This window comes from Ailuropoda melanoleuca, chromosome 14 (genome assembly GCF_002007445.2).
Source record: "Ailuropoda melanoleuca isolate Jingjing chromosome 14, ASM200744v2, whole genome shotgun sequence".
Lineage (NCBI taxonomy): Eukaryota > Metazoa > Chordata > Mammalia > Carnivora > Ursidae > Ailuropoda > Ailuropoda melanoleuca.
The window spans coordinates 15,952,281-15,977,315 of record NC_048231.1 but is presented as its reverse complement, the minus strand read 5'-3'; the positions used below and the strand labels follow the sequence as shown (position 1 = coordinate 15,977,315).

The 25,035-nt window shown below is 48.4% G+C and overlaps 1 long non-coding RNA gene and 1 other non-coding gene across 2 annotated transcripts in view; both read right to left on the bottom strand.

Moving 5' to 3' along the window:
- LOC117796032 overlaps positions 1–17,938 on the bottom strand; it is a 40,086-nt gene extending 22,148 nt beyond the window's left edge. Inside the window, exons 1-2 of the long non-coding RNA XR_004620354.1 lie at positions 17,411–17,938; positions 15,669–15,756 (exon numbers count right to left, since the gene is read on the bottom strand). This is a non-coding gene — a long non-coding RNA (uncharacterized LOC117796032). The remainder of the gene's footprint in view (positions 1–15,668; positions 15,757–17,410) is intronic.
- LOC117796214 lies at positions 8,622–8,750 on the bottom strand. The gene has a single exon (XR_004620578.1). It is a non-coding gene; the product is annotated as a small nucleolar RNA SNORA17 (small nucleolar RNA).
- Positions 17,939–25,035: the final 7,097 nt, after the last annotated feature.

The following is a 25,035-nucleotide window of genomic DNA, read 5'->3' as shown; positions in this document are numbered from 1 at the left end:
CGACCCTGCATATGCGTGCAGTCAGCCTGATCCCCTATTCTTCTTCTTCCAGATTTCAGACAGCATCACAGGCTGTACGTCAGTGGATTCAAATCCTTGCTTTGTCATTTACTAGTTCTGAGAGCTTGGGAAATGTAGTTAAATCCTTTGAGCCTAAGTTTATCCATCTATAAATTGAGAATAATGAAAATAATATTACCTCTTTCACAGGGCTGCTGTGTTTCCTGAGTTAATCAGTGCTGGATCGTCCCTCTCCCCACTTATGACCCTTTCACAGCCTGGTACCGGTCACAAGGGTACTTATTTAAAATGCAAACTCCTCGCCCCCACCCGCTCCATCTGAATCCCTGCAGGTGAGGCCCAGAAACCTGGGCTTTCAGCAAGCCCTCCACGCGGTGTTTTTGCAGGTTAGAGTTCAGGAGCCACTGCCCTTAAAGTTTTGATAGACAGTCAAAACCTCTGTCCTCAGGAGGGATCATCACTTGGAGGCTGGCTTGGTCTGAAGCCAAGAATCTTCGGCCTGCTGCCCATCAGGTGGCTACAGAGCCCCGGACAAAAGCCAGAGGCTTAAAAGCTCCATATTACTTAGAGATCAGGTAACCTTACTTGGAGCCAGCTCAGTCTGTACAACTCCAGCATTAATCAGCCCTCTGCAGCCGGCCTCGATCTGCGCTGAGCTTTTTACGAGGTGTTCTTCTCCAAGGGAGAACCTTCAGCAATGCACCTCTTCCCTACCCCTGCCCACCCCAGCCTGGCCTAGGGAGGCCGACCTCCGGGGGATGTGGTACCAGTCCCTTTGCCTGCGGGACCAGGCTGATTCTTAAGAGAATCAGATGAGATTGAGACCAGGAAGAGGGCTGCAAAACTAGACCCTGGTAAAGTGGCCTCCAGAGTGATAGAGCTGCCCACCTGTACAAGTGCCCAGACCAGGCCCAGCCACCCTCCTTGCCAGCTGCTTCCTCCCATCACGTACCACTGTCGTATGGCTCTCTTCCTAACCATTGCTTCCACACCTATGCTCAAGAACACGCCATGGCTCCCTATGGCTTCCTGCCCATGGAATCAGGTGTTAACTTCTTGCTCTGGCTTCAGACCCTCCCAAGTCATACGGCACCGTGCTTTTCCAGTCCTTTTTCCCACTACTTTCCCAACCTACCAAGTTCTCTCTCCCCTCCCTTGCCACTGTCACCCACCTGGGAAGGGAGCTCAGACCGACCACCCGCAGCAGCTACTGCTGGTGTCCCACCCAGACCCCCTGTCCTAGGGTGGCTCATCCATTCCCTGATGCCAGGTACAGAAGGCTGGACTCTTGGGGCGCCTGGGTGGCACAGTCGTTAAGCGTCTGCCTTCGGCTCACGGTGTGATTCCGACATTCTGGGATCGAGCCCCACATCAGGCTCCTCCGCTAGGAGCCTGCTTCTTCCTCTCCCACTCCCCCTGCTGTGTTCCCTCTCTCGCTGGCTGTCTCTCTCTGTCAAATAAATAAATAAAATCTTTAAAAAAAAGAAAAAGAAGAAGGCTGGACTCTTGCCTCGAGGAAGGTCAGACCTGCGTACTGTCCGTGCTCCAGAGCTCTCCGCGGGACCAGGCTGAGCTTATACTTCAGTGGAACCTTATCTTTGTGTGACCTCTTCCCTTCTCCCGTCCTGTTTTTCTCACTTCCCCACAGACTCTGTCTCCAGACAGAACCCCCTCACAAATCACTTGCACAAGAATTTATGTCTTGGGCTTTGCTTCCAGGAAGCCTAAGCTACGACTCCCATGTCATTCGGGAAGTTACCTGGAGGCAAGGCTAGCCTCTGACTATACTCCCAGGCAGCCCCTACCAGAGGTCACAGAACAGAAAGGCTCACAGGCCAAATGAAGATGCTTGAATCATGGCATTTATTTAATCAACCTAGAACCCACACCAGAAAGAAGCAAGGCAAAGAGACAGGGCCGGTGAACACATGGAGGATAAGTGCCAGCAGGTGGAGAATCACCCGACCGGAACCCTGGCTCACACCGCACTCTACATCTTGTTCTCTTGCCGCCCCAGCAGCACTCTCTCCTGCTGCTGTGGCTACAGGGGCCAGCGCGGAGGGGAAGCCAGGTGGGCCACCTGGAGGTGGTGCCTCAAGTAAACACACAAACTGCCTCTATTGGGAAGACTCAGGGCCAAGTACACCTGTTCACAGGGCAGCACCCCAGTGACTCTGCTGAGCAGCTGTGGGTGTTATCTGTGTTTCTTGGGGCGTCACCACCGAGTGGCCAACGTAGGAATGATGTTGCTTCAGTCTAGAGAAGACATGATCCACGCCTTATAGATATTTAAGGTTCACTTGGTCTCACTCCTTGTCTGTAAGTAACATTCTCATTTGATCTATATTCAACCCATAGATATTCTATTTATTCTGTGTCTAAAAAAATCTCATAAGCTACTTGCTTCTATACTTAATTTCTCTCCTTTTCTAGAGCAAAATTGAATATTCATAAATAACACACCAAACAAGACCGTTCCCTTTTCCTGAGTTACCATCTCCTACCCCCTAGTCTGCAGAGCTTCGTGTCACCCTGAATATAAAACCACATCCTTCAGTAACAGGACTAGAACTCGACTCAGGTTTTGAGCACTGGTCTGGTTCTAAATCCATTGTGCTCAGTAGTGTGCTGTTTGGCGACATGGCTTATCTCCCCTGCACATGGTAGGGCCCTGTTCTCTCTCTCTCTCTCTCTCTCTCTCTCTCTCTCTCTCACACACACACACACACACACACACACACACACACACACTGCTTGCCCATGGCGGGCCCTTGAATGATGCTCTGGGGTTCAGATGAATCCATTAGCATTTTAAAGAGAGCACAGCCAATTTGCTTTCCTGCGTCACCATCACTTGGCTTAAGAAGCCAGAGGACAGGAAGGAGCTTCCCCCTCCAGCAAAGCCATAAGCAGGGCATGTGCTAAATCCTGGTTTGCATTCGCCAGATTCAGCCTGTGAATACCAGCGCCCTGATGGCTCTCCAGATTCAAGAAAGCAAACTCCTGCCCCCATGCGACTATAAAACCAGGAGCCTCCATCCCTTTCCAACTGGTCCACCCATTGCAGCACTAAAAGCTGAGCTTTTATATGTGAAAAGCACTTGCCAGATTCCCAGAATAGCAGTGGCAGGAAACTGAATAACAAGGTAAAAGTGTAACCCTGTACTACACCCTTAATAGTGGAGGGGAGAGGGTGGGACAGTCGTTAAGAAATAAGAATCTTACTGTTGGCCAGTCAAGCTCAGACACAGAGCTCTACTTGAGGTTCAAGTCACCAGTTCCAATCTGGAACTGGAGACGAGGATTTGAGAAGGATTCCCCTGCTCCACTGAACAACCCTTCAGCTTCACAGAAGGGGTGGGGTCTTCGTTCTAGCCATTCTGTGCTGCCCTGTACGGTCCCACTTCCCCAGTTAGTAGGAAAACCTCTCCCCTTTACACACTTTCTCTTCTTTTCTCTACCACTTAGGATGTTTTTGGATGAGGATGAGGGGTGAGGATAACAGCTAACATTTATTGAGTCATAGGTTGGGTTCCCGAGAAGAAATTCAGAGACCAGCATGCACGATGTGTTGTTTGGATCAACGTCCACAGAAAGGGAGGAGAAAGAAGCAGAATTGGGCAGAAGGAGAAATTGAGCTGAGATGGAAGCCCAACAAAGACCTCCATCAGCCCCAGGGAGAGTTCCCGTACCAGTGTGACTTTTCAGAGTTGTCCTGAGTTGAATCAAGGGGTCCAGCCCTTATAGTCCCTCGTAGGTCGGTTGTGGGATGTAGCCTGTTCCCAGAAAGAGGTCCTGGCCTTGGGGCAACATGGTCATCTTCCCCTGGGGCAAAGCTTGTAAAGGACTGCCCATGACTGGGAGAAATAAGGCATTCCCGAAGTGTGGGCTGGGTGGCACATCAGAGCCCTCCCAACAATCACATATCTCATGCCCAGTCTTGTCCTACACCCTTCACATTCGCTCATTTAATCCTCACAACAATCCTACGAGGTAGGCACTAGAATTATCTCCTTTTTGTGGTGGAAAACTGATGCACAGAGAGGTTTAATAACTTTCCTGATATCACACAGCCACAGAGTGGTGGAGCCAGGATTTAAACCCAGGCAGACTGCCTCTGGTGCTCGTCTGCCCACCACTCCTCCCATGCTAGTAAAAGAAAAGCCAACAAAAACTGGACAGGGATTTTTTTTCTGAACATGTAGAACAATGTCTACCACATAATAAGCACTCAAAATATTTTGAATTAATGAATTGGTTCACAAAGGGAAAAATCCAACACTGTGTATTTCAAGCACAACTGGGAGTCTGGCTCCACTTCTCTGCCCTCTGCCCTCTTCCATGTGTCGGCTTCATCCGCAGGATGGCTTCCATGAAGGTCACAAGATGGACCCAGAACTACCGTGTCGACACCAGGAGGGAAGAGAACTTCACCTCAATGTCCATCAGAAGACTCTAGTGTCACACTTCGCACTCCACAATCTGAACTGATCACAGAGGCAAAAGGATTGAGATGATGCTGATTGTTAGGACAGCCAGGAACCCCCTTGACATCCCACCCAAACCCAGAAGGCAAATATGAGTGCTGGTAGGAAGTGGGGAGAAGAGGAATGGATATTGAATCGGTAATAATGAACAACCACTGACTCTTCATCCCATGGGCCCCCAAGCCCTCGAACACTTTGTTCCCCTCCCCAGGGTCTAGCTTTACTTTCCCCTCATCCCCACATGTCCCCCATCCACCTCCATTCTGCAGCTGAGGGTTTGGGGACATGGGCTACCCTCAGATCCCGTGGAAGACGGGGAACAAGAAGAAAGCAGTCCACCGAGAGTGGGGTCTAGGCTTGGAATGTTTAAGATAATTCTTTACACAATTAGATTAACCACTGTGCAGAGCCTGAGATAAGCCCCTGTGGCCCCACTATGTAAAATATACCATTCTCTCTCTGCTTTCCCTGCCTGCTTTTCTTCATAGCCCTTATCTCTGCCTAGACTTCTATTGTGTTTATATTTATTCAGTAGTTTGATGTCGTTTTTCTCCACTGGAATAGATACTACACAAAAGTAACTACTTTATTTCATTCATCTCGGAATGTTTGTCACCTAAAACAGTGCCTGGCACCAAACAGGTGCCCAGTAGACCTTTGTTGGATGGATGGATGGATGGATGGATGGATGGATGGATGGATGGATGGACGGATGGATGACCACTGCCTTTGTGTTGCTACAGTAACGGACTCAGTCTCCTCCTCCACCTTGAGTGGCATTACCAAAGACCTTTTGCAGTTATCCTCAACCTCAAAGTGACAGGCTCCAGGACGGCAACGAAAGAAAGACAAGGGACAAAATGCCATCCTTCCTCAAATAAATCACAGTCTGTCCTCATATGCTAGACAACATCTGATTCATAGATATTGGCCATCTCTAGGTAGTCCACAGTTTTAGAGGAAACAAATGAACGAAACCATTTTGTCTGTACAGATTTCTCAAGCATGAAATATAAGATTTTAACAACAATGCTTTTCAATTCTTAATAATCTTTAAACTGAAAGAAATCACACACACACTACAAGGCCAGCAATGGCTGGCTCACCTCAGCTAATGTTTAATTGGAGGTGCTGACTGTCTCAGCCAACACGTGTTCACATGGTCCACAGGCACGTCACCACAGAATGAGGAGGACAATTCTATCATCTTCCACATGGGATCTGGGAGCACCAGTTAGGGGTGGCTCAGTCAGTTACATGTCTGCCTTCGGCTCAGGTCATGATCCCAAAGTCCTGGGATCGATTCCCACATCAGGCGGAGCAGGGAGCCTGCTTCTCCCTCTCCTCCCCACTCCTGCTAGCTCTCATTATCTCTGTCTCTCTCTCTCTCTCATAAATAAATAAATAAATAATAAATACATAAAACCTTTTTTAAAAAAAAGAAAAGAGGGGCACCTGGGTGGCACAGCGGTTAAGCTTCTGCCTTCGGCTCAGGGCGTGATCCCGGCGTTATGGGATCGAGCCCCACATCAGGCTCCTCCGCTGTGAGCCTGCTTCTTCCTCTCCCACTCCCCCTGCTTGTGTTCCCTCTCTCGCTGGCTCTCTCTATCTCTGTCGAATAAATAAATAAAATCTTTAAAAAAAAAGAAAAAGAAAAAGAAAAGAAAAAGGACCCCAGAATTTGAAGCCAGTCTCCCCGGGTTCCAATCCCAGCTCTACCTTTTACTGTTGGGTGCTCTGGAGTACATTGATTGATCCTTCTGTACCTCCACGGCCTTCTCCATAAACTGAGGATACTGCTAGCAGCTACTGCATAGGACTGCTGCAGAGATGAATGAGTTATTACATGGGAAGCACTGAGAGGAGTGCATGGCTCGGAGTGAGCACCAAGTAAGCACTGGCTGTTGGAATGTCTGGTCTTCAGTGTTGAAGAAATCTGTCATCAGACAAGTCTCCTTCACTTACACAACCCACTCATCACAGCTAATACACACATAACACACGTAACATGCCCACAACACATACAACATACAACACAGAGAAAATAAAAATATAAAACACACAACACACACACACACGTACATACGTAACACAGCCAAGCATTTTCATACTCTGTACTTGATGAATTCATCCAACTTTAGAGCCAGATCCCCACTAAGACACACTCATCATACTCATCGCTCTTCCCCGCTGTATGTCAATGGGACATCATGCAATGTCATGATAAAGCAAGTTACCAATTGCTCATTCAAATTGTTCCCAGAGCAAAATATTCATTACCAACTGTGTTTCAGGAACTTCTCAGCAATAGTGTCTTCTCCAGTGTAGTGTGGTATTCCGGCACAGAGCTCTGGAGTCAGACATGAGTTCGAATCCTGCCATTACTACTTACCAACTGTGTGACTAGGGGCGAGCTGTTAAACTGGCTCTGGCTGTAACATCATTCACATTTTATGGATGAGGAAACACAGAACCAGAAAGAACAAACTGCTAAACATGACCCTTGTGTGGTTACCCACAAAGATTCACCTTGCATGGTCGTCGTAAGAAATGAAAATATAGGGTATGTACCACATTTAGCTGAGTGCTTGGCAAGGCTAATATATGCTAACATAACATGTTGGGTAAGTGGTGGTGGTGGTGATGAATTTCTTTGAGTATTTCTTCAAGCGGGGGGGGGGGGAAGTCGCTTTGACTAAATTGTTAACCGTTAATGAAACTGATGGTGACTTGAGTTCCACCAGCACATTTGCGTTCCAGAGCCCATAAACTTTGACCCAGCATCGTGTTGTAACTGTACCATTTCCCTTCGTGAAATTTGAGAGGTGTTGTTTTGACATTGTTTCATTTCGTTTCATTTCCTCCTGAAGGGTGGGCTTGTTTCTCAATGTAGGCGAGGCAAAAGGGAGAAGTATTTTAAATCGCTGTGATAGCCCCAGTCGGTGCTATCTTCTGGTGCCTGAGAAGGACCCCCAAGTTCTCTTCTCCTCTCCTACAATATTTGGGCTTTTTCCCGTTTCTGAGATTGACAAATATCGTCCTTTCCTTTGTTCCCCCCCCTTCCGCTTGCCCCCAGCATTTGGGTGCCTTAACAAGAAGGGGTTTTTTTGTTTGCTTTTTAAAGATTTTATTTATTTCATAGAGAGAGAGAGACAGCCAGTGAGAGAGGGAACACGAGCACCGGGGGTGGGAGAAGAAGAAGCAGGCTCCCAGCAGAGGAGCCTGATGTGGGGCTCGATCCCATAACGCCGGGATCACGCCCTGAGCCGAAGGCAGACGCTTAACAGCCGTGCCACCCAGGCGCCCCACAAGGAGTTTTGAAATAATATCTTAACCATATTTCACGTTCTTGTGGTGCCTTTCCGTTCACCTGGTGCTTGCACATCCATTCTTCACTGCTGGCTGAAGGAAGACGTCAGTCCTCCCTCTGATGGCACAGCCAAGGCTCGCAGAGGTGAACCAGCAAGCCCTGGGGGGTCGGCCATCAAACAAATGCCACTGCCTCCAGGTACAACAAGAAGCCAGCCTTTCATTGAGACAGAGTTGATCCCATTGATCCCAGAGTCCTGGGATCGAGCCCCGCATCAGGCTCCCACCTCAGCGGCGAGTCTGCTTCTCCCTCTCTCTCTGCTGCTCCCCCGCTTGTGCTCACTCCCACTCTCTCTGTCAAGTAAATAAATAAAAATCTTACAAATAATAATAATAATAAAAATAAACCGTGGTAGAATCTACATAACACAGAATTTCCCGTTTTAATCATTGTCAAGTATACAGTTCAGTGGCGTTAAGCACACGCACATCGTCGGGCAGCCCTCACCACCGTCCATTTCCAGAAGGCTTTTCATCTTCCCAAACTGAAGCGCTGGACCCATTAAGCACTAGCTCCCTCCTTCCCTTCCCCAGCCCCTGGGAACCACCTTTCCACTTTCTGTCTCTGCAAATATGACTGCTCTGGGGACCTCACATAGGAAGATTCACTCCGTGTTTGTCCTTTGGCATAGCAGACGCTTTGGCAGCAAGATTTCTGGAGGACGTACCACAATTCTATCCTCCACTGCATTTGTTTTGTTAATACTGCACATTAGCCAGAAAGAATGTCTTTTTTTTTGGTCAAGTGTCAGACTCTTAATTAATCCAGATGTTCACAGGCCAGAACACTGAGCGTAGACAAGCCTCTCTTTCTGCCACCCAATGACACAAGTGTGACACAGAGGCCACATCTGCAATGCCCCTGAGGGCAGGAAGGCGTCTATTCTTTACCCTAAAGTAACCTGCCCTCACGGACACCAGCACCTTGCCGGCCCCACCCTGCAAAGCAGAGGTTTTCTAACGTTTTGCTTTACGTTGAAGGCTATTTGTTCCTCTTGCCCTCCAAGTAATTACTTGACTTGTGGACATCAGCAAAAAAGAAAAGAGGGGGAGAAGAGTGGAGAGGAGAGGGGAGGGGAGAAAAGAAAAGAGAAAGGAAAGGAAAAGAAAGGGGAAGGGAAGGGGAAGGGAAAGGGAAGGGAAGGGAAAGGGAAGGGAAAGGGAAGGGAAAGGGAAAGGAGAGGGGCTCCTGGAGAGGGATGTAAGGCATTTTCATGTTCCACCCGGACAGCTCCAAAGACCCCTCTCATCCACTGGCCTGTGTGGTGTTGTTGTTGTGTTGTTTTGTTTTTGGTTTAAAGAACTCTGTGATCTACTTCAATTCATGTTTTGCCAAGAAAGCTAACACAGCTGCAAATCCTTTCTGCCCGGAATGCCTTCCAGCCTTTCCAGAGGCCTCTCTGCTCGTTCGGTGGCCACTTCCCTCCCTCCCAGGCTGGCCCTCCCTCCCAGGCTGGCCAACCTCTCCCAGCCCACTGCGGCCCACACCCCCACCACCACTCCCCCGCCCTGCCGCCCACCCAGCTCCTGAGAGAAGGCACTCCTCTCTGGAAGTGGCCCTGTCTTCTCTGTGGGTTTCTATTACTTGGAGAAGCGCAGGCCCCCTTGGGCACCCCAGCCCCCCTCCTTAGGCTTCCCCCTCAGAAAACTGGCTCTGCTGCCCGCTGGTAAACCGGCTGGCCGTCACCATGACGACGGCCTGGCCCAGAGCCTGGATGACGCCAGGCCTGACTCCCCTCCCAGCCTCACCCAAATCTGTTTGTTCAAGTTCCAGCTGCTTTTGTCGGGCTTCGTTTTGCTTGTCAGTTGGAGGCAGCTCCGCTGCTGATTGGCTGCGGGGGGCTGGGCTTAGACTCCCTGGGATACCAACCGGGAAGTCAGCTCCCTGCCTGGGCAGGAATTTCCTGGCGCCCTGGGGTATTTCCCCATCGCAGTAAGGAGAGCTAGAAGAGCCTTTCAGGCAAGGCAGAGCCCATAGGAAGCCAAGGCATCAGATAATCCATTCGTGCTCTCATCCCTCTGACGACTTCAAGCAACGAAACTCTTACTAACCCGCCTTGACTGTGATGCCGCACTCACGACTAACGGCCAGCTTCTTGTTTGATAAAACGAAAGAAGCAATACAGCATGTTGACGGAACAGTCCAGCTGTGCATTAACATCAAAAATAAATAAAACCAGAGGCGCCTGGGTGGCTCAGTCCAGTAAGCCTCTGCCTTCGGCTTGGGTCATGATCCCAGGGTTCTGGGATCCAGACACACGAGCTTCCCCCGCCCCCCCCCNCCCCCCCCCCCCCCCCCGCAGCAAGGCAGCGCGCTTCTCCCTCTCCCTCTGCTTCTCCCCTCCTGCTTGCTGTCTCTCTTGCTCGCTTGCTCTCTCTCAAATAATGAAATAAAATCTTTACAAATAATTAAAAGATTAATTAATTAATTTTAAAAACCAGGAAGAAGAAGAAGAAACATGCGGATTTTTGAGGAACAGCTAAAGTGAATGTAGCAACAGACATCCAAGTGAATTTTCACCTCAACATTTGGGGTGGTTTTGCTTCTATTATTTGGATAACTGTAGAAGCAGGAATCTGGAACATCGTTTGTGATCAATTTGAAAACACACTGTCTTGCCTTTTGTCATTTCATCAGGTTTTTCTCTCCCAAATAACTCATTTTAGTAATTTGCTTGGCCTCTAGGGCTCCTGAGTTTACCCCAGGTCCTCTGGTTTGGGATATACAATGGGCTTCTTGTATGTCCCCTTTGAAGCTGTGTCAGAAGCCTCAGCGCCTTGTCTAGAAAATGGGGGTAAATTATGCCAACCGGCCCGGTTGTAGAGCGCTTAGCTTAGTCTGGCGCTTACTGAGCTACTGTCATCATCAACTCCTACCGATGCCTGTTTTCTGGGGATCCTGACACTCTTCATGAGAATTACATCATTGATTCAACAAATATTTATTTAACAAATATTTACTAAGCCTCAATTGGCCAGGCACTGTGCTGGCCACTAGTGATAAAGTGATAGAAACAGACACAGTTCCAGGCCCTTGGTAGCTTCTGGACTAGTGAGGGCAACAGACACAAAAATAACTACACAAAATGTAAAATTACATCTGTGTCCTCTGAGTAAAGCCAGACCAACCTATCTCCCGGCTGAATAACACAGAGGACACCAGTCTTCCATATTGAGCAGAAGAATTTCCTGGCCAATGCCTGTCTTAATTCCTAACTCACAATATCATGAGATATAATAAACTGGTCACTGTTTTAAGCACTGCTCTCCCCCAAAATAATAACATCTGTATTAAGTGCCTAAAGCATTAAGAGAACATGAAATAGAGGAACTAAATTACATTTTACCTGCTTTCCTAGTTAGAATACAAGAGTTAATGTAAGAATTTAGAATGATTTGATCACCTAAAGCCCAGAGTTTCCAGAGATGCAAATTCTCAATCCACAATCCTGCAGAAAAATCCCAGTGGTTCCTTATGTCAAACCTTGTTTTGCTGAACAGCGCCCTCTTCTGGCTAGGGGCCCTTTCTCCAGCCAGCTCTGCTTCTTGCTGCTTTAAAGGGGTTTGTAGACCGGGATGTCCCTTCTTCATCAAACGTGGGCTGAGTGCCCAGGCCCTTGAGCATAGGGCCTGAAACAGACACAGGCTCCCCACCCTTATGGAGCTGACAGTCATTTGAACTTCCTGACATCTCTGAGAATGTAGGGCAAACTTCAGAACTCCTACTTGTTGGATAAGATCTTAACTGAGTCAGGGACGGCAGATAAAACTTTGCTACATTATTGATAATTTGGGACTAGATTTTAGGGTGCAAGGAAACAAAAAAACTCCCCCCCCCAAGCGTGAGATTGGTCCCAAATTCCTCACTCTCCATAGCCACACCCTGCCTCATCACTCTCTACTTCTTAACCTTGAGTTCCCTCCTGCTTGGGAAATCTCCTCGTGGTTGCCTGAACCAAGGGCCCCCACCTCTCCACCTCTGTGGCTTCAAGTGCCTCTTCCAGCCACTTCATCTCTGCAGTGATTTCTCCAAAGCCAGCCTAGATTGTCACTCTTCCCAAAGACTCTCCAGCCTTCCCTGAACATCTTATTTCTTAGTATCCCTGCTACATTTGGGAACGGATATCCAGGCAGTACTTCGATGTACATCCCGTCACATCAAGGGCACGGTCTTTAGAGGGATCAGACCGACAGGGATCAGACCGACATGGAGTTCAAATCCCAGATCTGCAACCTACTAGGCTGTGATGTGAAGAAAGTGGTGTCACCTTCTCAACTCTGATTTTCTTGAGGGCACAACATGGGCAGTAACTCCTACCTAACAAGGCTGTTCTGAAATGTAAACGGTATGTTTCAAGCACTTGGCACAGAGTAAACACTCAGTATTTTGTATTAGTCCTTTAACATGTCCAATCTAAGCACCTGCTTTAAAAGCAATCTGGCCCTCGAGGCATCTCCTACAGCCTTGGGCATGTGGGTAGGGAGATAGAACCCGGCACCATGCAGAGAACAGGGCTGATACAAACGGCCTGGTGCCTAAGGCCCACGATATTTTCTCATATCCATGGAAATAGTTAAATTTCTTTTGAAAATCAGAAGAAAAAAATTAACTTTTACATTGAAAATTACAAATTAGAATATATTATTTATGTTAACATATTTATCTTTATACAGTACAGTCATAAAATATAATTTTCAATTAATTTTTATAGAAGGAACACACAGAGGTGAAAGTGCCTAGAGCCCGCGAAAGTCATTATGCAGCCCTGATGAAGAAAGACTTCTGCTATTAAAAAAGGGGGGGGACGAAGCAAACAGTGGTGAAAGAAGGAATTCACTCACTAGCTGAGTGTCAGGGTCCCTCCCAGCTCTAACACCTTTCAGTTCAGTGAATTCCTTTTCCCTCAGCTTGGCAGGATCCTTTACAGAGTGCTTTCTTTGTTTCCTTGTTTGGTTTTTTTTTTAAGATTTATTTATTTATTTGAGAGAGAGCAAGCACCAGTGGGAGGGGCAGAGGGAGAGGGAGACTCTCCAGCTGACTTCAGTCTGAGCTCGGAACCCCACCTGGGGCTTGTTCCCCCTACCCTGAGATCAGGACCTGAGCCGAAACCAAGAGTCGGTCACACCACCCAGGTGTCCCCAGAGTACATTCTTTTTTTTTTTTTTTAAGATTTTTATTTATTTAACAGAGAGAGAGAGACAGCCAGCGAGAGAGGGAACACAAGCAGGGGGAGTGGGAGAGGAAGAAGCAGGCTCCCAGCAGAGGAGCCCCATGTGGGGCTCCATCCCAGACCCCTGGGATCACGCCCTGAGAAGGCAGACGCTCAACGACTGAGCCACCCAGGCGCCCCCCAGAGTCCATTCGTAAGAGTACATTTCCCAATGCTTTCAGAATCTGTGTGCCATCTGCTTTTAGCAGAAGATCTTGTGCCCCAAGAATTCGGTATGACTTGCAAAATCCCCGTAGGCGCGCTTTATCTACTTGGTCAAGGATTGCCATACCCGCCAGTGGCCGACAGAGGGCGAAGCAAGTCAACCTTAGGAACATCGCAGTGGCACCCTGAATAGAAAGCTTCTCTGTTCAACCACAGGGGCCTGACCTGGGAGCTCCTTAGAGATGCAGCATCTTGGGACCCAACCCCGGGGAGGATCCTAAACCCCCGTGATCACAATTCATAGGATAAGAAGATCCCCAAGTAATTGATACACAACATAAAGTTTAAGCAGCACTGATTTCAAGTTTCTTGTCTGAGAAAGGGAAGCCCACTTGCTCAAGGGAAAGGAGGAGGGGAGAGGAACTGGTTAAGACATCCCTCCCAGCCCCCGAATCTCCTCTTCCTTCAGCCAGTCAGCCAGCATCAATCAAGATGCGACTGAAGCCACGGGAGGGACGTAAAAGCATTTTACAGGTTTCTTCTTCCATTTCAATAAATACTTATTGAGTCAGCCTACTATGTCCTGGACATCAGGGATCCAGTTGTGAGCAAAAAACAGACCCTCTTCCTACCCTCGTGGAGCTTTCAGCCTAGTGGGGACACCAAGGAAGAACCATCACACGTAACTACTGGCCTTGATGTGGCCATGTGGGTACAGAGGGCCATGAGACAGTCACAGGAGGGAGGGGACCTGGTTTATACCAAATGGTCAGGGAAGGCCCCTCTGAGGAAGTGAGTTTTAAGCTTGCAATCTGATGCTACCTAAAAGTTAGCCACGAGGGACACCTGGGTGGTTCAGTCAGTTAAGCATCTACCTTCGGCTCGGGTCATGATTCCAGAGTCCTGGGATTGAGTCCTGCATTGGGCTCCCTGCTGGATAGAGAGCCTGCATCTCCCTCTGCCTGCCACTCCCCCTGCTTGTGCTCGCTCTCTCTCTCTGACAAATAAATGAGTAAAATCTAAAAAAAAAAAAAAAAAGAAGTTAACCAGGCAAAGAGTAGGAGCCCCTGGCAGGGGGAAAAGAATGTACAAAGGTCACACAACAGAAAGGAAGGTTGCACTCAAGGAACCGAAAGAAGACTGGTAGTGAGTGAAGCAACATGGGGCTCAGAGAAGGCAGAAAGTAGCCGTGGCGGGGGGGGGGNGGGGGGGGGGGGGGGAAGGGTGCCCAGAGTGGAGGACAGAAGATCCACCCCCACCCTGCACAAAGTGACTGGCACTCACCCCTGCTTGCCAATGTCCCTGCCAACATCTCACTCCTGCCCACTGAGTCCCATTCTGCCTGACAGCCCACTCTCTCCTCTTCTAACCCTTCCTCACCCTCCTCCCCACCAGCCACTTCTCTGCTACCGGTCCACCTCTACCTTCCCCTCTCCAGCATCTTCGCCATTTGCCATTGAAACCTGCCTGAGTTCTCCCCGCACTGTCCCAGGCAACCAGACGTCAATCTCAGGACAGCTTCTTCCCCTGAAGGAAAGACAATCCAGATGTCAAGAACCACAAGCTTACGGAGGGCTCCGCTTACAGAGGGCTCATGACGTGCTGGGCCAGCCACCACTTTACACATTTCTCAGCCAGTCCTGACGACCGTCTGAACTACATAGCTACTCTCGTTCCAGTTTTATAGTTGAGGAAATTGAAGTGTCGAAAAGGTAAATAATTTTTACAATTACACAGCTAGAAACGGGGTGAGCCGATATGCCCTTCCCCTTTGTGACAGAGCCTGAGCGCGCTACCCTGTGACAATCTCTACTGATGGTGCAGCTGCCTTTCAGAAGCCTGAAGAAGGAGCACACCCTTGGCCCAGAAGAAACAATCCTGGATGTGCACAAAAAATTCGCTGTGAGGGTATTTGCAGCCTTGTGTGTAAGAGCGAAAAATTTAGAAACCGCCCAAAGGTTATATTTCAACGATGCAGAATGGGTTAAATTGTTAAATGTTTATGGGGGCGCCTGGGTAGCACAGTTGTTAAGCGTCTGCCTTCGGCTCAGGGCGTGATCCCAGCATCCGGCGTTCCGGGATCGAGTCCCACATCGGGCTCCTTTGCTGGGAGCCTGCTTCTTCCTCTCCCACTCCCCTGCTGTGTTCCCTCTCTCGCTGGCTGTCTCTCTGTCACATAAATAAATAAAATCTTTAAAAAAAATTGTTAAATGTTTATAACCAGAATCCTATGTAACTAGAGATAAAATCTGATCACATAGAAAAATATGTTCATGATCTACGGTGTAGAAAAAGCAGATTACAAAACATTATGACAGCATGGTCCTATTTTCATAAAAACCACAGCATAAAAACGAAAGACTATAAAACTAAAGTGTACAGGAAGGGTAGAATCAAAAGGAATGACAGTCATTACCTCTGTGATGACACTGCAGGTGATTTTCTAAAATTTTCTTTATTTTGATTGTCAGAATTGTCAAAGGTTTCACCAGGAGCATGTATTTCTTTTAGAAAGAGAGGAAAAGCAACAACAACAACAACAAAAAATCAGAGAGTGTTTGAACCTTCCCATTTATTATCTATTAAAAAAAAAAAACCGCTCTGCTGGGAACATTTAAAAAACATCTTTTCTTCTTGCAAAAGCAATAGGTGCTTGCCAAAAACAAAAAATCAGAAAGAACAAACAAGCAAAACGAAGAAAAACACATTCCCTCTTCCCCCACAGACAACCAATCCTGGCACCTTCGTGACTCTTCGTAGGTCCTGTTTTTTTACAGATCGTTTCTTCCTCTGAGTTCTGCTCTATTGCTAGTCACAGGGGCCCACGCAGTTGCCATCACGAGAAATAGGGGTTTGGACTGGGGCTTACAGATTCCTATGTGATCCCCAAACAGCCGCTGAGGTGGATTTCTCCAGGTCTCAGACTGTGTCTGGGATCCCAGAATAGTGACCCCCCTCGTACAGACCCTGCCATTGGGGAGAACACAACTCCTCGTGGGTCACAAGGGGACAAGAACCGTCAAGTGTGAGGAGAGGACCGTGGGAGTGATTCCCAGCATGTTTGGGATTGCAACACCCTATCATTGGGATTACAACCCTCCTCCCTCCACCCCAACTTCGAAAAGAACTCAAAGGCATACAAACGGCGTTTGCATATCCCATTTAGTACTTTTCCACACCTGCAGCTCAAGGGAAGTAAGGCTAATTTGGCTTTAAAACTATCATCAGCCTCCTTCCCCCCAGCCCTTGGAGAAGTGCCGGCAGCCAGTCCCGGTGTCCTTGGACGGTGCGGGAATGGCAGCGCTGAGGAGCTGTGCAGGCACGTCCTGCCGTCAGGGAGGCCACACCGCTCCTCGAAGTGCAAGTGCGGGTCGGGGCGCACGATGTCTCTGGGCCATTCCCACACATGCACGCTCCGCAACGACAGGTTTCCGAGGCCCACCCTGCCCACACCCTGTCTTACTAAAGTCCCCTCTCCTGGGAAGGAGCACAGAAGGGCCTCCAGCTGGCACCCAACCCCACTGGGTCCACACCCTCAGCGCAGCCCTCGGGCAGAAAATGTTCCTAGAGCTGATGTGCAAGTCAAACCATTCTTGGTTTCTTCAGCGCCTGTGATATCCAGTCATGGCCCAGACCCAGGGCCTCCCCCCCACACCCCAAGCTCCCTGGCTGAGCAGGCCTCGTTGCTTTTCAGTATGCTCACTCTTCCTTGAAACGTCAGAGAGTTTGGAGACCCTCTTCTGTATATATGGCTCCTCCGGTCAGTAATAACCGTCGCTTCTATTTATCAAGCTCCTTCTATGCCAGGCACTTCACCAGTGCGCAACGCACACACCAGTCTTGAGGTAGACACAGGTATCCTCATTTCACAGACGAGGACACCGAGGCTCCAAGAAGTAGAGCGACTGGCCCAAAGTCACACACTGCTGACAGAGACAAGAGTCAACTCAGGCCTGTCCGACCCCAAAGCTCACTCGCTGTTCTGGAAGGCCGGTGCGAAAGGGAACCGAGAGATCGTGTAATAATCCCCATCCCATTCACAAGACACCTGAGCTGGAAAATTCATTTACAAACTGTTATATGGCACTTCCGTGCCAGGCATTTTGCAAATAGCAACTCAAAGTATCCTCATTCGATTGCTAGGAGATGGGTACTTACTTTTACAGAGGAGAAACTGACACCCAGAGAGGGGAGTCAACTTGCCTAAGGCCACACAGCAGATGGTGCGGTCGGGTCTACCCCGGACGATCGAGCCTGTGCTGCCTCTCTGAGTCCAGGAGCAGAGGCCTCTGCCTCCTAATTCTTCGTCCTTTGACCTTTCCACGTGGCCACCCTCCTCCGCATCTCTCTGAGAGTCCTCTTCAAACTTCCTCATCCCTCTCTGGGTAGTGGTGGTGTTCTCTTGTGAAATTGCTTTGTGGAACGACTTGTGCAAGGCTATATCTGGTTAGGTCACTATCTAGAGTCCCCCAAAGAACTGACATTTCTGGAAGGTTTGTCAAAGCGAAGGCTTAGAGTTTGCTTTTGCAGGGATTAATCAATTAATCAGCAAGAGCTTACTGAGAGCAGTTTCTATCCCGAGCCCTGGGCTGGGCAATATGGAATCTACGAACACAAAGACACACAAAACATGGCTCCCACCCTCAAGGAAACAACACTAATGACAATGTAAGTGTGCACTCTGAGTGCTGGGTCTGTGTACGGCTGTATTTAGAAGACATATAGGAGAGGAGAGTCAGAAAAGTTGTTATGAAGTAGGTGGAACTTGAAACAGGCTTGAAAAGGGGGCAGGGTTTGGACAGTAAGAAGGAAAAATACAGTCCAGCAAGAGAAACAACAGAAGTCTTTTCTGCATCCAAATTGACCAGACCCTCAGAAATAAACTAGAAGGAGAAAGGGCTGGGATTATTTTTCTTCTGCCGAATTTTGCTATTTCTATCAGAATGAACAAAGAGCGCTTCCTTCCTCTACAGCACCACCAAGGTGCTCTTCGGGAATTGGAAAAGGGCGCTGTGCCTCATATGTCCACCAGGGGGCAGAGCTGCTGCTTCTACCGCTATAACTCCGAGTACAACCAGAGGTGAAGGATCCCAGACTCCAAATCAGCCGGTGGGGAATGACTGAGGCCGGCGGTGGGCACCAATCTTCTCAGCCTGAGCTGCCTTCATACTCAGACTAGAAGTTAGGGAAGAAATAGAATGTGTAATGAAAGAGGAAGTTGGTTGAGACGGAAAGAGAAGAGACACATTCCCCTATAGAATCTAACCTCTACGTACCATGAAAAGACCTTCCGATGAGCAAAATGGGGTTCCCACAGGTTCAGGCTTTATGCCTTCTGCTGTTGTCTCGGCCGAGAAAAGCTTAATGCAGGGCTTGGGTAACTATGAGAAATGACCAACTGCTAGTCTAAGACTGGTTTCAGGACAGGCACTCAGGTTCTCTGGACAAGAGAAGCCATTCCAGCCACTGAAAGGAGGAATGCTTGTGGCTTTGGAAGTACACACCCCCTGGCCGTCACTGCAGGCCCTGGTGTCAGGCCGTGGGCTGTGTAGACCAGCAGGTGTCCCACTGGCATCCTTTAGGAGGCCTGAAGTCAGTATTTAGCTGCACACCCCACCATCTGCACCAGGCAGCAGGGTCCCCAAGCCACAAGAGCACAGGGGGTTAGCGGTGAGGTGGAAAGGACTCTAGTTGGAAGCCAGAAAGCCTTATCTTTATTGGTCTCTAACGAGCTGTGCAAGTTTGGATGGATGAACCAACTTCTCTGAGCCTTAGTTTCCCCATTTGTGAAACAGAAAGACTGGATTAGGGGGAAATGTCTGATGTGTGTTCCAGCTCTGATATTCTGGAAAACACACAGTCCTCTGGCCAGAGAAACTGGGGAGCTGGGGGGAGGAAGGGCGCGCGACCGAGCAGCTTGAAGAGTTAGCCCCATGCCAGCAGTCCTGTCCCCAGCAGTGGCCTCTGCAGCACTGCCCGCCTCACCCCCGCCCTCAGGGCCTGGCGGTACACACCCACGGCTCCCTCCGAGACTATGGAATCTCGTTGGATTCCTCCCAGGAATGCTTATTGCCCTTTACATCTGCAAATCGCTTTACATCAGCAACCCTGCTGCGCGATTATTAATCATCGCAATATTCTTCCTTCCGCCTGTAAGAGGAATTGCGGGGATCCGGATTTATGAAGGTGAAATCCGAAGGTAATTTGCTTAGGATTCATTCAATAATCAGTTAACTGAGTTAATTAAGCGCCTCATACGAGCAAGGCTCAAAGAACCACACAAATCCGGTTACTCTTAGGATCAGAATTGTAGGGGTCCTCAGCGAGCTTCACTGACATTCCAATTATGCCATGGGGATAGGGGATAGTTCGAAGGTGATGGACGATCCCCCCTCCTCACGAACCTGACTGCGACTGCTAACAGTACGATCACTCCACCCACCCCCACAGTGCATTTTACCAGGCCGGGTAAAGGGAGGTGACCTTCCCAAGGTCACTTATCCCCCAAGGGGCAACACTGGTCCCAGAGCCTCCGGCTTCAAACCTTCCACTGCGCCATGGGCGAGAATTTTAAGTTCGAGCCTATAAATATATATAATAGAGTTAGGCTAGGGATGGCTGTTTCCATGATTTCCGGCACCGAGTGAGAAAATCGTGATCCGAGCTCACCCACCCGGGACGGACGAGACAGCCCCAAATCTTGTCTGCAGCCTCAAAGAGTCAAGGAATGTTTAGAGACCTCAGAGCTCATCCGATCACCCACGCCCTCTCTAGGGGTCCCTAACGCCCTCGTCCCTCTCCGCACCTCCGATCTGCGGGAAGAGGCGGGGGCGGGGGGCGCGTGACACACAGCCTCAGCGAGCACCCCGCGGGGGCGTGGCCGGGAACAGGGGCGGGGCGAGGCGGGAGTCCGGTTCGCAGCCTCCTCCCCACCCGCGGCTCGCGGGCTACGCCAAATATGGGCAGAGCGGAAGCGGCGGGCAGACGTCACGGCGCCGGGTGGGGGCCGCGCTGCGGGGCCTGTGACGGTAGGCGCTGACGGCGCCTACGTGTCACCATGGAAACCAAACAGTAAATAGAGGACTCGCGAGCTCCTGACCCTGCGACCTGGCCTGGAGCAAAGGGCCGGAAACTGGGAAGGGCCAGGAGAAACCTGGGCCTGGCAGACGAGGGCCGAGGAGCGGACGCCAAGAGAGCACCCTCTCGCGAAGCCAGCTCTCCCTCCGCCCAGGATCCAGCAGGGGCCGGTCTGGAATAGGAGGAAGCCCTCCTGTCCTTTTTGAAGGGCTTTCATCGGCCTGCAGGGTTGTTGGGGGTATTGGTTTCGCTTTGTCTTTTCTCACTAGCGGCTAAGAATTCAGGATTGGAGCCACATTACCCGATTCAAATTCCAGCTCTCATCCACTCTAGTTGGATGATCTTGAGCAGATTACAATCTTTCTGTGCCCCAGATTATTTTATCTGTAAGATTAGTAGCAGGACTTACCTGTTAGGGTTGTTTTAACGAGTTGATACAGATACGAGTGAGTGTGTTGAGTGTGCGTTTGGAACAGTCTAGCACATGGTGAGCCAAATTAGGGCTAGCTATTTTTATTCCTAAGCAGCAAAACAGTAGCTCACCAAGTATTAGGCAACTACTAAATCATAATGTTGCAATGTTTTGTTTTCTTGATTCGTTTTTCAGTTTTACAATAAATAATTGTAAGGGAATTTTCCACTTTAAAGTTAATGTTAAAATTTAGTAAAGTATTTCCTATGTTAGCCGAGATGTGTATTTACCAAATAAAAACACCACACGTCTCAGTTTGCATCACTTCCTTCACAGTATTAAATTTTAAACACAAAACTCCACGTGGTCATATATAATAACAGAACTGAAGTAACTCAGTTCAGTTTCTCAGTCTTTACAGTCACTGTTGTGACTGTATTTCAAATTTATTTAAACACAGTACTATGTACTACAAGAGGGCTGGAGACGTGCACTGCACCCAAAACAATCTCAAATGACTCTAAACCATTACAGACTTACTCTTAAGACAAAGGCATGGAGCTAAGCCCGTGTGTTGGGGACCAACTATTCGTATAACTTGGAGTTTACTTCCTTGTAGAACACAATGCATTAAAAGATAAGTAATTTTAAAAATGAAGCTTCCCTATGCATTATGAAAACTCAACAGCAATCCCAGCAACTGTTTAGACCTTAAAACAACAAAAGGCTTTTTCAGGAAGTAGTTTGTCACATCTAAAATTGACAGTTCATGGCATTAATAGAAAAGCAGACCAACTTTAGTTGGATTTATGATTACTTTTAAATTCTCAGCAGGTAATGTGACACTTTGTGGATGACAGACCCTTGGGGGACCCCCAATAATTCCTACCTCCTGGTGTCCACGCCTTTGTATAAATCCCTCCCCTTGAGTGCAGGTGGAACCTAAGACTCGCCTCTAAGCAATAGAATATGGCAAAGGTGATGGGATGTTACTCCCATCATATATAATATGCAATATTTCTATATGTACCTATATCTATTGCTATATATGAGAGATACAGATATCTCCATCTTACCAGCACACACTGGTAGGTTCTCTTACAGGCTTGACGGATGAGCAGCCATGTTGAGGAAGCCACCTCCTCGACCGGACAGTGGCCTCTGGCCAACAGCCAGCAGAAAGTCCGGCCTTAGGTATACAGTTGTGAAGAAATAAAGTCTGTGACAACCAGAACGAGCTCAGATGCAGACTCTTCCCCATTCAAGCATCCAGCCAAAAACTCCGTTCCGCTGACACCTTGATTGCAGCTTTGCAAGACCTTGAACAGAGGACGGAGCTGAACCACTGAGTCCACAGAAGCGGAGAGAAGACGTGTGTTGTTTCAAGCTGCTAAGCTGGTGATGATTTGCTGTACCGGAGTACAGCCCTAAGCCACCTGCTTCGCCTGCCCCTGGGACCACCGGCTCCCACTGGCCACTCCCGGGTGGCCATGCAGCCCTACCTCCGCTTCTCAGGCCTTCCCCCCCATATGATGGGGCGCGCCCCTGTGGTGCAGCTCCACAGGGTCCTCTGACGTCAGAGTTTTGAAGCTGGAAAGGGAGCGCTAAGATTTTTGAAACCCATTCCTGATGCGGTAGTCTCAGACGTTCCAGTCTCACCCTGGGTCACATAAGTACATTTCTAGGAGCAGATTTTAACATTCTAACAAAACAGTGAAGCACTTCGGACTTTAGGGTCACAAAGAGCTGATTTCAAATCTCAGATCTGCTATTTACGAGTGTGCGACCTTGGTCAATGTGATCTCTCCCAGATCCTTTTGCTCATCTGTAAAACGAGGGTCCTAATACTCTCTGCCCCATAGGGTTGTTGTGAGGACTCAGTGGGAGCCTCCCTGCAACCAAATCATTACTGTGTGTCGAGATGTGCCAGGTACCAGAGGCAAAATGATGAGCACAGGAAGTATGGTCCCTGATTTAGTATTGCCTGGAAAACGCATGGCACAGCCTGGCACACAGCAAGGATGCGTGAAATGTTAGCCATTATCAATATCATACCCTAGGGCTCCAGGCACTATCCCAACCACATGCCTCCAGACAAACTCTACAAACTCACATATAGAACCTCTAGTGTGTCATTGCAACTGCCCACCCCCACTCCCGCCCCGGATGTTTACAGACATGGCAAACTCCCCATGTCCAGCGTAGACCTTACCTTCTTATTCCCCCAAACCAGCTCTCCTTCCTGCCTTCACAGTCCTACAGCCTCCTTGTGTGTCAAGCCCAGTGAACCTGAGAGTGACTTGGATTCTTCTCCCTCCCTCACCTCCCACATCCACTCAATCACCAAGCCCCAACAGCGCTACCCCTTAATTACCTCTTGTTCCCTCTCCATTCCCACCACCACTGCCTCGGTTCAGCCTACACACAACTGAAGCAAGTAAATACCAGCCTTTCCATGATCTGGCCACAGTTCCCTCTTCTTGACCTGTCTCCAGCCCCTTCCACTTTGATGCTGCAATATTAATGTGAGTGAAATCAAATGTACTTATATGATGCTCTATAATTTACATCCCCCTTCCTCTCCACCTCCCCCCTCCACCCACATTTTATAGTCCAGCAAATGCAAGTGTATTGTTTTATGAGTCTGTGCCTTTACAGTGCTATCCCTCTGCCTCCTGGAATCCCTCCACCTGCCACTCTAGCAAACTCCATCCATCTTCAAAGCCCAGCTCAGAGGTCACCTGCTCAGAGACTACCCCGGATAGAGTTCATCACTCCCTCTTCTGTGCAACCATTGCACCTGCTGTTTTCACTGTTACAGTGTATTATGATGTATGTATTTACATGTCTTTCTCTATTCCTAAACCATGAACTCTGAGTACAGGACTGTGTCTTGCTCCCATCTGAAACCAGCAGCTGATAAATAACAGACACACAGAAACTTCTTATTGAATTAAATGAAGCCCATGCTTGCTCTAGAGGGTAAATATTTTCTCCCCTGACCCCCATCTTCCTTAATTATAAAGATAATAAATAATAGCTAACATATCTACACTCTAACAAGCACCCAATACATAACTTTTTAATGCTTGCAGCAACCCCAAGAGGTAGGTACAATTATTCCCCTTTTACTGATGGGAAAACTAAGGTGCAGAGAGGTGAAGTAACTTGTCCGAGGTCAGGGAGCCAGGATTCAAAGCTGGGTCTATGCTCTGAACTACTCTGCTTTATTGGATCCAATTTCTCAAACCTAGATCAATTTATCGTAGTTTTGATCATTGTAGTTGCGATAAGAGTCTCATAATTGATCAAAAAGCCTGAAAATCAATCACTTGCGACCACAAATTGTTCCCCAAAGTAAACATCGGCGGCAACTGGGGCCCATGCCATCCACCCTTATAATGAATGTGCTGCCTCACCCTTGAACTAGTCCTCCTTCCTGGGGGCCTGCTCCTAGTGTAACTATCCGTCAAACCCCTCTGGGTTCTTAGCCTAATCAACTGATTGAACCAAACTAAGCACCTCCTTAGTGTGAGCTGAAAGTAAAAAGGGCTCGTTAATTAGGAAGAGCTGATGGCCATCAGGCCAGCCAGCCTCCCTGGGACAATGGCCAAGAGCCCTTTCTGCCCTTGGGCAAAGGAAAAGCAACTTAGTTCTGAGTCCTTGAGTGAGTGTGTGAAGCCAGGGCAAGGAATTACTTTGAACTAAACAAGTTATGCTTCGGTTGCTTTCTCCCGTGTGCAAAGAAAGTGGAAATCTATCCAGCCAGCTCCCTCCAGGGACTTTGAACTCATTCATCAGAATTCAATACGCTTTATTCCCAACTGCCTTCCCTCAGGTCTGGGCATATGCTCGGTAAACGATGATTATGATAACGACATTGATATCAACAACTGACAGTAATAACAGCTAACCCTTCTTCTATTCTAATGCATCCTAAATTGTAGGCTTTATGCTTTAGCTTACCAATTGCTAGGCGCCAATGAATTCAAAGTGGATTTGTGTGGTGGTCTCAAATTTCATATGAACAAGAGTGAAAAACATAGGTTTGTTTGTTTCTTTGAAGATGATTATACCTATCTTCACCTATACATCCATTCTTCATTTGATGTTGAAACAAATTTCTCAATTTGTAATTAGTCTGGAAGTGTCACTGACCTGCAGTATGCTTGTATTTTGGGTGCCTCTTAAAATTTCTTCCCACGCTAGGTACTTCCTCACCTTAATATTGTAGAATCCTTGACGGGAATTTTTTTTAAACAAAGGACATGCTTTTCTACCCAGGGAGAAGACT